Source organism: Semicossyphus pulcher, unplaced genomic scaffold (genome assembly GCF_022749685.1).
Source record: "Semicossyphus pulcher isolate SPU_LCO1_2020_fin unplaced genomic scaffold, fSemPul1.0.p SCAF_6, whole genome shotgun sequence".
In the NCBI taxonomy this organism is placed as follows: Eukaryota; Metazoa; Chordata; class Actinopteri; order Labriformes; family Labridae; genus Semicossyphus; species Semicossyphus pulcher.
Genome location: NW_027211737.1, coordinates 9866178 through 9880818, shown reverse-complemented (window position 1 = coordinate 9880818; position 14641 = coordinate 9866178). Strand labels below are relative to the sequence as shown.

Genomic DNA, 14641 nt, shown 5'->3' with positions numbered 1-14641 from the left:
TGAGTGTGACGAGAAAGCATGCGGACTCCACACAGGCCACCCTGAAATCTCGGCCGACCTCAACGGCATTATTTATTCACTTCTCTTTATCATGGATGTGATGGGTGCAGGTATAAAGCGTCTGATGCTGACAGAAGCTACTCACAGGTCATTTCGGGACAGTCAAAATTAAACCAGCCATACTGGCCTGTATGATGTTGTTGAAAACACACTGATTCTACAACAATTCAGTGCCATGTGAATTGTTTGGGCTGTATGTCTAATCCAGTCATGACTTTCTTCATGGTCAGTGGTTACCTCGCTGCTCCCCAGCTGTGCTTAACAGCTGGCTTAGCACAATTGTCTGCAGCTACTGTACTTCCGCTGCATTGACTTCCATACATTTCACAGTACAGCACCTCACCCTCTACATAGCTTTCTCCACAGCCTCATTATATACATGCTGACTCTCTGAACCGAACGCTGCGTTCTGGACCATGCAGCTCACATGGTGCATAAAGAATGAATCCATTCGAAAAGATTAAAGTTTGCTCAACTTCGTAATAACCTTTTTTTTGCAGCTGCTGGAAAGCACAAATAATGGTTTAGTGGATGAATGGATTGAGTCACCCTTCACTGATGAAGATTGAAGTCATTCCACCAGCATTGTCAGACCCAAAACGCAAACATAAAGAATCAGTCGGCAAATGAGTTTTAGAAAGTCCCAGCAGCTGGCTAAATGATTGTCATTTTTACCGAGCCTCATCCAGATCAAACTCCTGCAGATGATGCTCTTTTAAGATGCTCTTTACTGCTCTGCAGGACAGATGTAGGGTGGATGCATGAGCAGGGGCTTCTTTAATGGCTACCCCTGCAGGGCTGGTGGTGCCGGGGCCCTATTCTGAGCAGCAGTGCACAAACAAAAGACCACGTCTGGAACAGAAGGCAACTGATGGCATCTTTCTCACTCATGCATAATTAACACACAAGTGAGGCCAACTTCTGCGCACACAGGCATGCATAAGCACCCATACATCGAGCTAAGAGGCACGTAGTGTAAGGGAAGTGGCATGTTTACTTCATGTACTGTACGCCGAATCAAACACACACACAAACACAAGCAGATACTTGCACACACATCCCAGTTTCCCAGCAGCTTTCATCATTATTACACAATAGTCATTTTGCAGTAAACTTATATAACTGGGGAGCCAGCTGCTCAGGGAGAGAGAGTGTGTCTGTGGAGAAAGACAGCCAAAGAGACAGCAGTGTGTGTGTGTGTGTGTGTGTGTGTTTATGTGGGTGAGTGGTTGGTTGAGGGATGCTCTCTCACTCCTATTAGAAAAGGTATTTTATTGTGATTCAGGACTAAATGGAAAAGGCGTACTGGAAAGTTTTGCAGATTAAATTTTAGAGGTTTGTAAAGACGTCGCGTACAATCGGCCTCATGCAGCTTCTCAGTCAGGGGATGGACGTCAGGCCTGCAAGTCTTTGTTTTTGAAATATTGACAATTTCATGTAACATTAGCATTTATGGTGGCCAAACTTTTTCTAACATTACATTAGGGCGCCTGTCGTCTCTCAGTTGGAAGGTTGGGGGTTAGATCCCTGACTGCTACAGTCACATGTGGGAAGTGTACTTGAGCAAGACACTGAACCCCAAACTGCTCCCGCCGGCGAATGAATGGGCATGGAATCCCGATTGGGCATTGGCACTTAGGCTTTTGCCATCAGTGTGTTAATGTGGGTGTGAAAGGGTGACATGTAGTGTAAAAGTGCTTTGATTGGTTAAAAGACTAGAAAAGTGCTTTAAAAGTACAGGACAGTCCATTTACCATGTAATAAGAGCAAAGACAACATGGTGTTTCATTCAGAGAGTCTGACAAAGAAAACACAGATTTGGTTCAATCCAATATGTAAGTAATAAATGGGCCCGTCAAGATAAACAGTTGGTGGCACTAATTCTCCAGTTAGGCGTGATTAATCAATTGCAGAAGAAGAGTGCACATTGACATGATGTAACCCAAACTGCGCCTGTCGAACGGAATGAAAATGTGGCATTCATATTGGTTTTATGTAGAAGCTTGAGGTAAGTGACGTCTGACTCATGGCTGCACAAGGATCTGATGCTTTTGTCTGCTGCTATATTTCATCTCCCGAGTCGAGTGGAAACCTTCAGTAGATGTTTTAATCACATTCTTCAACTGTTTGTGATTAGTCTACTGGCCTATTTCCATTGGGTTTTTGCTTGACTGATACTCCAGCTTTTCCACCCAGCAAGAGTAAATCCCTTTTAAATATTTAGACTCATATTTCAGTCTCCAAAGTCCTTAGGCGCAAATTGCGAGTGCAAGCAGCTGGATGGAAATGCACTTATTAGCTTTCACAAACATGGTTACAGTGAAGGTTTGGCGTGGTTCAGGGACAAACTTTATCTATTAAAATCAGAGTCTGATTGCCGTCGTGATTAAAACAAAACATCTTTGACTCTTAATTGTACAAATGTGAAACAAACATCGTGCTACTTATGCCTTGCTCCTCACAATCAATCAGTATAGTCACTAGATTGCAAGACGTGCATGCTAGGTTAGCATAAACAGGTCTGTGATTATGCAGCTGAACACACCACAAAGGGGTTTCTTTGTGAGCACTGTCTAAATGTGGGAATAAAAAAGTTTTTCATCAGTTATAGTTCGTGTTGCTGCCCAGGAAGAGTTTTTTGGGTCATGTTATGTTGGGGTTAACAAGAAATGGGAGTGACAGAGAATAATGTCCAGGAGCAAAGATGGATGAGTGGGGAAGAGCGCTTAAAAAAGGTAGAATTTAAAAGAGGTAAATGTAAGAACAGGCTGAGGTTGAAAAAATGAAAGACAGGATGAAAGGACAACACAGGATGAGCAAGAACGAGTGAATAACCGGCCGGAAATTCAAAGTAAAAACACAGAGAGAAACTGTCTGGAGAGCGTCCTGTGACAGATGTTCTCACAGGGAGACACATTTGACCTGCGACCGACGTAACAGAGCTGTTTCACATCCTTCTTTCAAACGTTTCACAACTGTTTGTTATGAATTTCCGAACCCACAGCTCCCCATCTGTCTCACTGCGTCTTAAAATACAGCCCCACCTGTTCCCTTTAAAATTCCATAACCCTGTGCCTCGCAATCTGTCCATCACTCAGACTTCAAAAACAACAAACATCCGAGGTTTTGGTGAAGCACTCGACTATTGATCCTAAAACTATCAGTGCACGAAATTATAAAGAGAAATTAGAGAAATAAAACGATCCGTTGTTGCAACATATGAAGGCAAGAAGATGTATTACACTCCTAAAGAGAGTCTTTTACACCGGTCCATGTCTTTTATATATATTTATCTCATTTGAAGAGTATACATTTAGAATTGTATATAAAAAGACTGAAACAAGTTTGTATCGTGTTAACGTCCCATCACAGCGCCTGATCACAGATGTAGAACTTCCTGTTTTAGCACCAACTCCCCAACTTGTAAACACTTTGTAACTAAAACTACTTTTCATGACTTCTCAATTCGCTGACAGCTTGTCACATGTAAAAAAAAACGTAACCCTGCCTCTTCTCCGTGTTATGATCACAACAACAGATTGTTTTGCTTCTGCCTCTCAGAAGGCTGGAAAAGCAGAAAACAAGATTTTAATGATTTGACAGTCGACTCATTTGAATGCCACTCATGTCCAACGATGGCTGCGTCTCCAGAATGTGTCGAGGAGGTGTGTTCGATTTTGTCAAACATCTGTGTATGAGCCTTAAGAATGTCTGCCATGTTACTGTTTCTTTAAGTCATGAATATTTCATGAGGGTCGGGATTCAAAACATGGGAAATCTTGGCAATAATGAATATCTTCCTTGGAGATGTTCCAGTTTATGCTCACTTTTATTCCACAGGATGGGATCTAAGCTGCTCTAAAGCTGTGATCCCAGCAGTTTCAGGAAATGTCTTGTGCAGACGTGTTGAAGCACATACAAGGAGAGTGAAGAGGAACATAGAAGACATAATGTAACACCACTCTATTCTAAAGGTTCCTCCCTTGCTCTTTTACACCCCTGTGCCACACAAAGAGAAACTCTACGAGACCAAACGAGGTGATTCCTTTCCAGGCTAAAGATGTGTGCAGAGTCTATTGGATTTTGAAACAAGGAACTTAACTTACTTAAGTCAAGTTAAGTCACGCTGTAAGTCTTCAGGTCACACAACTTCAAACAGGAGATACTTGTAGTGCTTACAGAATCCAGATTGAAGTTCAATGGTGTGTTTTTGAGACCTTAATTCCCTGAGAGATGAAGCGAGTCCACTGTAATCAGTACAAATGTGGTGTGCCATTAGTGAACTTATGACTTGCTTTGAGAAAGTTGGGCTCTGGACCTCTGCCTTGAGGTTTGCCTGGCCTAAAGTGAGCGAGAGACATACTTTATTCACAAGCTGAATTAAGTTTTTAACTTCATCCAAACAAGCAGATATTGACGACAGACTACTCATCGAACTTCTAACCTAGCAGGAAAAAAGGATGATCCTTGAAAGGTTCAAAACACAGATGTAACTAATTTGTTGAGAGTAGGGATGCACGATATCATCGGCACGTTATCGGTACCTGTAGATTATGGCTTGAAAATGACGTATCGGCATCGGCAGATGTGTCATTTTTCTGCTGATATTTTCCGCCGATAAAACGCTTTAATTATGCCTGAATGCTCGATGATTCCTTAAAAAGCTGGACGTAATGCTACAACATTAACTTGGCACGTGTGTGCACGTGCACTGCCTGCACCGCGCCTCTTGAGTCAAGCGTGAAGAAGGTGCAAGATGTCTGTGGTGTGGCCGTTTTTGGCCACTACAATAAAAGTAGGCACAGTATCAATTCCACTACAGGGGAGACTTGATGTTCTCTGCAATGAGGTGGAAAAAAACATGTGCCTAATATATCGGTATTGAAATCAGCAATCGGCAAAAAGGGTTGGAAAATATCAGCATATTGGATATCCAGAATATCGTGCATCCCTAGTCGAGAGACAAAAGTTTTGAAAGAACAGTTTAAACCAACCTCACCAACAGGCCGATGAAGAACCTGCCAACAAAATGATCAAGAACTGTTTTTCTTGATCCTTTCTCAAGCCACAAGGTCAGATTGAAGTTGGTGAAGATGGCTTTAAGCAGTACAATCACTGCTCTGGACGTGGACGTCATGACGAGTGCGATCAATGCTTGGTTGGAGAAATCGGTGAAGTTTGAGAAGTCTCATGGCAGGCTTAGATCGTCTCAAAGTCTGACAATAAGGCCAAGGAGGAGGCTCACATTCTGAACCAACCTTATTAATTTCAAGTACACAGAATGCAAATAGAGGAGGCTCTCTGGGAACTACACAGTGCCAGACCCTTTGGCCTGTTCCATGGCCACGGCTGGCCCATGTGGCCCAAAAAAATAACCATTAGAATTTGGCCCTCCTCTGCTTTACTTAGGCGTGAGAATTGTTGGACATGTTCATGAACATGATGTTGGACTTACACAGTGCCGCCGTATCCCCAAACATCTGTTCAAAGCTCAACTTCAGACAAACAATATGTCTTCTTTTACTTTTGTCTCTTCGACACATCTGCTGCCGTACACGCAGCAACGTTTCCTGACACATAGCATCTGGCTCCGGGTCTGCTCTTTTGTTTTGAGAAGAATGCCTTTTGGGTTTGAATTTACATTTTGCATTTACATTTCAGGCATTTAGCTGACGCTTTCATCTAGAGCAGCATGGCAATGAGTGCAACTGTACAATGAGCTTAAATTCTTTGAACGTTATAAGAAACCGGTGGTAGGATATTGAATGCAAAGCTCCGAGCTATGGATGACTGTGAACCCAGAAGAATGGTATTAAGAAAGAAAGAACGAGCTCACAAAAGAGGAAACATGAATTTTTATGTGTACTGATGAAAACCATGGGGGCTATAGTTCTATGTCTATAATTTGAAGGTATTTGGGTTCATTCCTGACATCCCTGATTTGTATTGTGGTGCTGATGGTTGGAGAGAAGTGGGATTAGTCTTATGAGGAAGTTCTCCAAGAGTAATTCTGTTAATGGCAAAGTGCTTAAAGAAGTCGTTGGTGGATTTGCTTTATAAAGAGACCAACTTCAGAAAAGGCTTTTTGTGGTATCTGTGCTACTTAAATAAAAGGAACCATTGGCACACTTAAGACATTCAAAGAGTTCAACTTGCGCTTTTCAAACAGTGTTTTCTAAGGGCGGGTTCACGCCAGCCTTGTTTAGTCCGATTGAACCGAACCCTGGAGCGTTTGGCCCCTCGGTGCGGTTCGTTTAGGTGGTGTGAACGTCGGAATGAAACTCTGATGTGGACCAAACAACCGGACCATGGTCCGCTAGAAAAGACGAGTCTCGGTCCGTTTCCAAATGAACCACAGTCCGGTTTGATTCTGGTGAGAACGTAAACAGACTTAAAGTCGGACCAAGTACAGGAAACAAACCATAAAACTGTGCACTGTAGTATGTTTACGGGTGCTGATATTTGCAGAGATATGCAGGGAGATGAGTAGAGGGCAGACGTGGGGGAGCAATGAGGAAATAGAAATATGGGCTGACCAAACAATTTCACAGATGCTTGTGGAAACGCACAAGAACACGGAGGTATTCAAACTGAAGGAGAGTGGAGCTGATCGATCGGTGGAGCGGTGTCAGTTAAAAGTAAAAAAACTCAGAAAACAAAACATTAAAGTCTGCTATCGTGTTGAGTGATATTGATCAGTGTGCTCTCTTGCTTTGTTTACGTCAGGGAAATTCTGTCTCAGAGAGCAGTACCCCTGCACATTAAAGCTTTTGGTCCGCTGGTTAAAGCTGCCGTGTGAACAGAAACCAAACTGAGGCAAAATGCAACTTTGTAACACTTCTAAACATGCAACTGGTTTAAAGAACAGATGATCACCACTGTGTTTTCAGCCGTTCAAGGTGGTCATCATAACTGCAAGACCAATCAGATGGATTCAGATTGCCTATGTCGTCTCATCGTTGACAGCAACCGACTCGCTGCTGAGTCTGCTCCAGGTTCTGTGAGATGCTATCGTTGTAGCACCTGTGACCTCAAACACAACCCAGCTTTCCTCTCTGATCCATGACATCCTTTGTAGCTCTACATCAACAGCCATCATTGATTAGAGAACGCAGAGCTTGTAACGTCATTCTTTCCAGATCGGGAGGCTGAGCTGTCTGTCTTTCTTTTTTTGGTTGTTGCTTCTTTCTTTTCATCAGCAACTTTCATAAAATAAATATATCTGCTGCAGAATGACTCAAAGAACATCAGCATAGTGCATACAAGAAGAGCACATACACCTTGGGGGCTTAAGATCTACTTTTCTATCACCATACATTGTTTACCTACTTGATGCCTGTTGAAATAATGCATCCAAATCACTTCTAAGCCTTCATAGAGTCACTAAGCCCTTTGAGGTGGTTCTTCCTGAAGAGATCTGTCAGTTTTTAGCCTTTTAAAGCCCACTGGCTCTAAACACAGCCTTCTCAAGCAATAAGGGCTTATGCTATAAGAGGAGGTTCCCTGGAGTCTATATATATATTTACCTCACAGCATGCATATGTGGAGGTTACACTGGTGGAGAGACAAAGACTTCCAAAGAAGAAAGCATATGATAAATGGACTGTGCTTGTATAGCGCTTTTCTTATCTTGCGACCGTCACATTCACCCATTCACACACCAATCAGATCTATGCCCTTTCATACCTGATGGTTATGCCACCGGGAGCAATTTGGGGTTCAGTGTCTTGCCCAAGGACACTTGGACATATGGCTGTAGCAGTCAGGGATCAAACCAACAACCTTCCAATTGAGAGACGATTGACTCGACCCTTGAGCCACAGCCGCCCTGTTAGATAAAGAAGCTCATAGGAACATGAACGGAAGCCATTGTAGGAGCCCACAATGTGTGTTTATCATTCATCTGTCCAATCTTTAAAAAGCACCTTAAAACTTTTACACTGTTGGTGGTACACTTTGTTCACCACTTCCTTACAGCTCTATATTCCCCCCTTTCTTGTGTCTGTAAAGAGCTTTCTAATTTCTGCTGACTTGCCACCAGATACAAGCCCTTGCCAACCAATGTTCTTGATGCTTATCCATTCATCCATCCATCCATGGAGGTATGGATAGGCTGTAGCTTACATGTCAATGGGCCAGAGGCGGTGTGGACCTTGGACTGATCACCAGTCAATCACAGGGCTGACATATAGACAACCTTTCATGCTCACACTCACACCTACGGGAGTCACCAATGAACCTAACGAGCGTGTCTTTGGACTGTGGGAGGAAGTACCCAGAGGGAACCCACGTCTGCACAGGGAGAACATGCAAACGCCACACAGGAAGGCCCACTTCGTTCGAACCAGGAACCTTCTAGCTGTGATACATATTTTATTTGTATTTAGCAGCTTTATGTAGGTCAACAAGCAGTGATGATTGGTTTTCTGGAGCTGAATGGGGAGCAACTGTAGTGACTCAGCAGGCCACAATAAAAGAGTATGAGCAAAAAATCCTCCTAATAAAAGCAAACATGCAGTTCTATGTAAGGTTTTCAGCTCTCAGTCGAACAGATACTGTATGCCCCTATTTTTAAAAACAAAAAATGCATACAGTATACCCACATAAAGTCAAAGATACACTTTTTTTTAAAGCTACAGTCTGTTTTGTTTTCTCTATTTTTGGGGGGAGTTCTGTCATGTGACTGCTCTCCCCCGTCTCTTACACTGTCTCCTTCCTCTCCACCTCCCTCTCTGTGTCGAGTGTAAATCTGTCTCTCCATCATCAGGTAATCTTCAAGGAAACCCGGTGTCCAGAGTTACGACTCACACCTCGGTGATTTACTCACACACAGGCACACATGTGACTCTGAGCTCTGTGTGACCTTGTGTGTAAGAGAGAGATAGTGTGTGTTCTGGCTATCATGATGAGGTTCGCGTGTGTGCAAACCAGAGGCACGTTAAATCTGACACGTGCACAATCACCTAAAATAAATGGTCAGAGCATTATCTTTTTTTTCCTTGTGTCGGAGAATTTCCGCGGTTGTAAACCAGACGAGGATGTGTAAAGCGTAATTAAAGGAGAGGTTAGGTGGAAAGGGAATTAATTGGACTTAATTGATTCTCCTCTTCAGCTGAACAATCTGTTATCCCTTTCTCACACATATTGTTTGCTTTCCAGGGTCACTAGTCCTGTGTGGATTAGCTCAGCTATAAATATGCATCCCTTCATTCACATTCCCCATGACCCTCCTCTCCGTTCGCCCGCTCTTATCTTTGATATTTTGGAGGTAGATGAGTAAGTAAAAAATGAAGACGTTACATGTAAGGAAAGGACTGACTATTTGTCCTTAAATGAGTCAGACTTTCCCATTACACAGTTGGAATATTTGTCATGTTTATGCTGCATCTCTCACTCAAACCACCAAGCAGCTAAAGATGAAGCCAAACCTGAGTGTTCAAAAGCTCTTGGAGCGAGAGCCACAATGCAGCAGAGGTGCAATCTGCATAAGCGAGGCAAAGGAACCCCTGTGGGCCATGCATGAAATAACTCCCGGAAAGAAAAAGGAGGCATCAGCGTGACAGAAACACACTCTGCATTTAAACGTGTGATTTAAAAGAGCAAAGGGAAACCTTACTCACAGCGTATTGTAGCTGTTTGGCATAATGCCCTATCGGTTTTTTCCCTCACTTACTCGTTTGCTCTTTATTTTTCCACTTGGAAAACTAGTGTTGAAATGCCTATAAACAAGGCACAGCTCCAGAAAGAAAGGCAAAGAAAATCAATCGTAATGCTCTGTGAGCTACTCAATGGCCAACAGGAGCAGACTGTAGCTGTGAAAGTGTGTAATGTATGAGTGTCACCCAGGGAGCGAGGCGGGAGCGGATGGCCGGTTAATGTTTCCGCTGTAAATAAAGCGCAAAGTGTGTCACGCTGGAAATCTAACTTCCAAAACGTCACGGATTTATAAATGATGCGCTATTTTTAATTTCAGGTTCAAGACCTCATTGACATGAAAGATGAAACAAAGGCTGATAAATATAGTGAGAGAGAGAGACGGGAGGAGTTGGGCCTGTCTTCCTGCATTACCTAAAAAAACAGGCAGACAGACAAAGACAGATACACAGACACTTGTCAGGCTCTGTTGCTGTACTCGCATCTGACACAAGCAGCTGAGGGACGCAGCCCTGTCCATCATGCTGCTGGTTGACAGACGTGCGCACACACACACACACACTAACTAAAGTCCTGACAGATGCACCATGGGACAGAAGTGGCGCTGTATTTTTATTTTGTATATGAAATATTATGATTGTGTGTGTGTGTGTGTGTGTGTGTTTATAGTCCAAGTAAGAAAAATCCATCTACCTATTCACACAAACATGATCTCAGAATTTAAGGGAAAAACGAACCACAATTGTTTTGCCTTCTGACTGAGTGTTGAAGCAGACGTTCACAGGTATGTACACTTCAATGACTGTAGTGATTGTGTTAGTGACGTCTCCTCTCACCGTTCCTCCTCTACTCTGCTAATCCGGAACTGATCGGCTGCAGGAGCCGGATTTGTCAACAGAGCTGTCAATCATCAACTAAACTTGTCAGAAAAATGAACACTTGGATGTAAATCAGCATGATAAGAACTAACTATAATGACAGAAACCATGTTTGAAAAACATTTATTTGCTGTGTATTTTGACTCATGTCCCATCTGTTAACATGGAGGAGGCGGGCTTTATGACCTATACTGCAGCCAGTCAGCAGGGGGCGATAGAGATGCTCAATGGTTTAAGTCTTTTGGAAGTACACTGTGATTAATTTGCAGGGATTACAGACTGTTTACATTTGTCCAAAAAGTCTTTTATTTTGAAACAATGGCCATTTTCAGATTCGAGCTTTCCGTAGCTGCTTGCACTCCACCCTCCGCCAGCTGGTCGCTGTAACCTTGTCTGTCGGCTGTTTGGTGCTTGGCAGGAGTCACACAGTTAAGCAAACAGTGGATATATTTCAGAGCTAATTTGCTGGGAACAGCTACTTCCTGTGGCTCAAAACAAGGTCGATAAGTTCTGTGAGAGTTAAATAAAACAGTGAAGTTTAAAAAAAAAATGAGCTAAAAGATGCTAAAACGGTTCATCGAGCTGAGGGATGCTGAAGGTAGTGATAAGCATTATAATTTCATATGACCCCTGTGTTTCCCTTTGTCAGGTTAAACACAGTGTGTAATAAGTGTTTGAGGACTACAAACACTGCCCACTTATACTCCGAGTGGAGCTGCAAGAAAGAAACACGACATCCAAAGAAACCCCCAATATCACCGCCTCCCCCTCTGTGATAAACGCTCTAATGCTCCATTATGAAACCCTGCAATTGAATAGTAAACGTGTAGTTTCTTCCAGCTCTGACACAGATAATTGTTGCAGTGTTTGGTTGTCACTCTTCAGATAATATGTCAGATGTAATCACGGCAGTCAGCCTCACAATGATCTGTGACAGGCCTCTGCTTTCTGCCGGCTTTGGGCAGACGTGGGTCGTAGTTTCACGGCTGTCACAGTTTGGGATCTGGATTGGTTCTGCTGCAGGAAGGTGTTTTAGTGTCGATTTTGAGATTTGCTTTATTGATGAACACATGGAGCAGTGCTGCAGACAGTTTTCATTATGACATGGTACAACTCTGCCACAACTTCGGCATCAAAAAATCGTATGTCCCGTCCCTCATTGTTCACTCCTGTCATACTGTGATTCAAATAACTCTACCTTCAATGTTCTCAAAACTTTTTCTCTACTCAGTCATTGCTTTGCTATTTGCCGTGCTGTTAGCACAGTCTGGACGCAGTGATTTTCCTTTGAAGTGGATTATCTTGAATGCTACATTGGTTGAGGAGGAGGACAGAGAGGGAAGGGGAGGGGAGGGTGAGGGAGAGAGGAAGGGTGGACAGAAAGAGAGAGGGGTGGAAAAAAAACAGGAAGCACAGCAGAACATTTTATTAAATGTAACATTCAGTATCCATCCATCCCTCCATGAGCATGTCTTTGGACTGTGGGAGGAAGCTGGAGTACCCGGAGGGAACCAACACATGACCAGGAAGAACATGCAAACACAGAAAGGCCCACTTCGTCCAAACTGGGATTTGAACCAGGAACCTTCTAGACCAGTAGTTCTCAACTGGTCTAGCCTCAGGACTAACCGCGAGTTCTTTAATGACGAATCAATGATGAAGTTTCTGAAATTATTGAACCATTCAAATGTATTTCATTAAAATCGGTGCAGTTTGGACCTGAGAGGGAACGAAACATCACAGTATGTCCACATGACAAAACACAACAGTATAACAGTCGAGCAAAATGACCAGCAGTAGCAGTGCGTGAGAGGAAAACATTCCCTCTACAATTTATTCAGTTAGCAGCCTTTATTCAGAAATAACCTAAAAAAACATAAAAGCAACCACTGTAGAGCTCATCAAGTTTCAAGACTGTAAATGTAACTGTCGCCGGGATGACCCAATCAGTGGATACATTGAGTGTGAATAAACTACATTACTACTGCACGTACGTCAGAGGAAACCCATGTCCTTCAAAATAAAAGCGCAGCAGAGACTTTTTTTTTCAAGCACACATCTGCGACCCACTGACAACAGCTCCACGACCCACTTTTTGGGTCCCGACCCACCAGTTGAGAACGAGGGCTCTAGAGCTTCCGCCCTCTAACATTCAGTAGTTCAATTTTAAAAGAGGACACACATACAAATACACACATGCACACACTATAGTTTACTTAGAATCATGAGCACACACCAGACTCAAACAGTGTGTGCACTGCTTTACATGCAAAGTACTTTTTTTCCCATTTTTCCCAAACAGTAAAAAACACACACCGATGATCACCAGGGAACGATTTTCCTTTTTATAATATATAAGAAGAAAAATTAGTTCAAAGTGAAACTGAAAAAAAAGTGGGTTTTCAAGTTTTCCTAAGAGACATGCTCCCTTGCGGAAACACCAACTATACAGCACACACACACACACACACACACGTGCGTATTATATACATACACACTCACAAGCATATGCGCAGAGAGCACGGCGAGGGACCGCCATGACATATTTGCAGGCAGTTATTGGCACGACATGAAGCGAGACAAAGACAAGAAAGTCATAATGAGAGAGGAGACAAAGAGGATTGGAAGTTTTTTTTTTCCTTCTGTGAGGAAAAGTTTATTAGAGAGAGCGTCTGTGAGGGTAGTTCTCTGCCAGGGACTATTGTATGCGTGCTAATAAGAAAAGTAGTAAACAAGCTTGTGTGTGCGCGTGCCTGTAAAGTGTGTTAATAAACTGAGGGAGGGTCTTGTCAAGGTGATAAATAGAACAAAACACACCGGGACGGATTAGAGCAAGGAGAGGGAGAGAGAGAGAAAATAAAGAGATTAAGCATAGGCAGCTTTGAGATTGAAGGATGGAGGAGGGGCGGAGGGGGGAATCAAGTAAGGTATATGGGGAGGAAACAGAGGGAGGAAGGAAGGGAAGGAAATCACAGAGGGGAGGATGAAAGGGAGAAGAAAAGCTAAAGGAGGAGGTGAAGAAGGGAGATGAAAGAGGAGAATAAAGGAGAGAGCGACGAGGGAATGAGGAGGAAGGAGGGATAGAAAGAAGGAAGACAGCTGGACAGCAAGGAGGGAAGGATGGGAAAGATTGGAAGGAAAGGAAACCAACACATGTTGTAGTAGGGGGAGTTGAAACCAAGAGAATTAAAGGAGGTATTTATCTAGATTTAAAGGGCCAGTTCGCCAATTTTCAACCTCAGTCCTATCATGCTATCATGGGGAGCTAATGCTGTTATAGAAATGCAATTTAACTCTGTGCCTTTGGAGGACGCTATCTGCTTCTCCAATGGGTCCTGGAAAACCTTCGCCAGACTACGTAAAACGCGTCATCTGGCGGAGGCCAGGCAGCTCGCTAAACTACACTTCCTCAATCTAGGACGCCCGCCTCCGATGTCATGTCTCAATCAAATCGTCAGTTTGAAATGTAGACTGCAGACCTGAAGATTTTTTAGACGATCCACCGGTATATTCTCGTCATATTTCGATTCTGTTCCGCTCTGAGCCATTGCCTGCAGCGATCAATGTCCTTGACTGTAAAACGGTAGTATTTCACTCCAGCGTCTCTCGCTGGGCCGTTCCTCTCAGAGGGAGGGGCGCAATGCACGCTGGGTGTTGTAGGAATGTTCAAATTTCTCCACAGCTATGGCACCAATTTCAAATATTATTGCTTGGTATATTGATGATATTAAACCTGGATGAAAAAGAAGAAGAGGGAAGGTAAAGAGGGGAAAACAAGGAAGCAACAATTGGAAGAGATAATTAAAAGAGGGGATGGTGAGGGTAGAGATATATGTTGGTAATCTAAATGTAGAGAGAGAAAAGGCAAACAGGAGAAGGGAGAAGAGGAGGGACAGGTAGGAGATTTAATGAACGTGTGGGAAACACTCACTAAAGAAAGATGAGATTCAGAATAATAAGATATTCTAAAAGAAAAAAGGTAAATGTGGTGAAGGGGTGCTGATGAGAGGAAGAAAGATAAATCATTACTGAGGAATTGGCCTCTTTGT

At 43.1% G+C, this 14641-nt stretch overlaps 1 protein-coding gene across 1 annotated transcript in view; it reads left to right on the top strand.

Annotated features, from left to right (window-relative positions):
• LOC138610153 (transmembrane protein 132C) overlaps positions 1-14641 on the top strand; it is a 292087-nt gene that overhangs the window by 136774 nt on the left and 140672 nt on the right. The window lies entirely within an intron of this gene.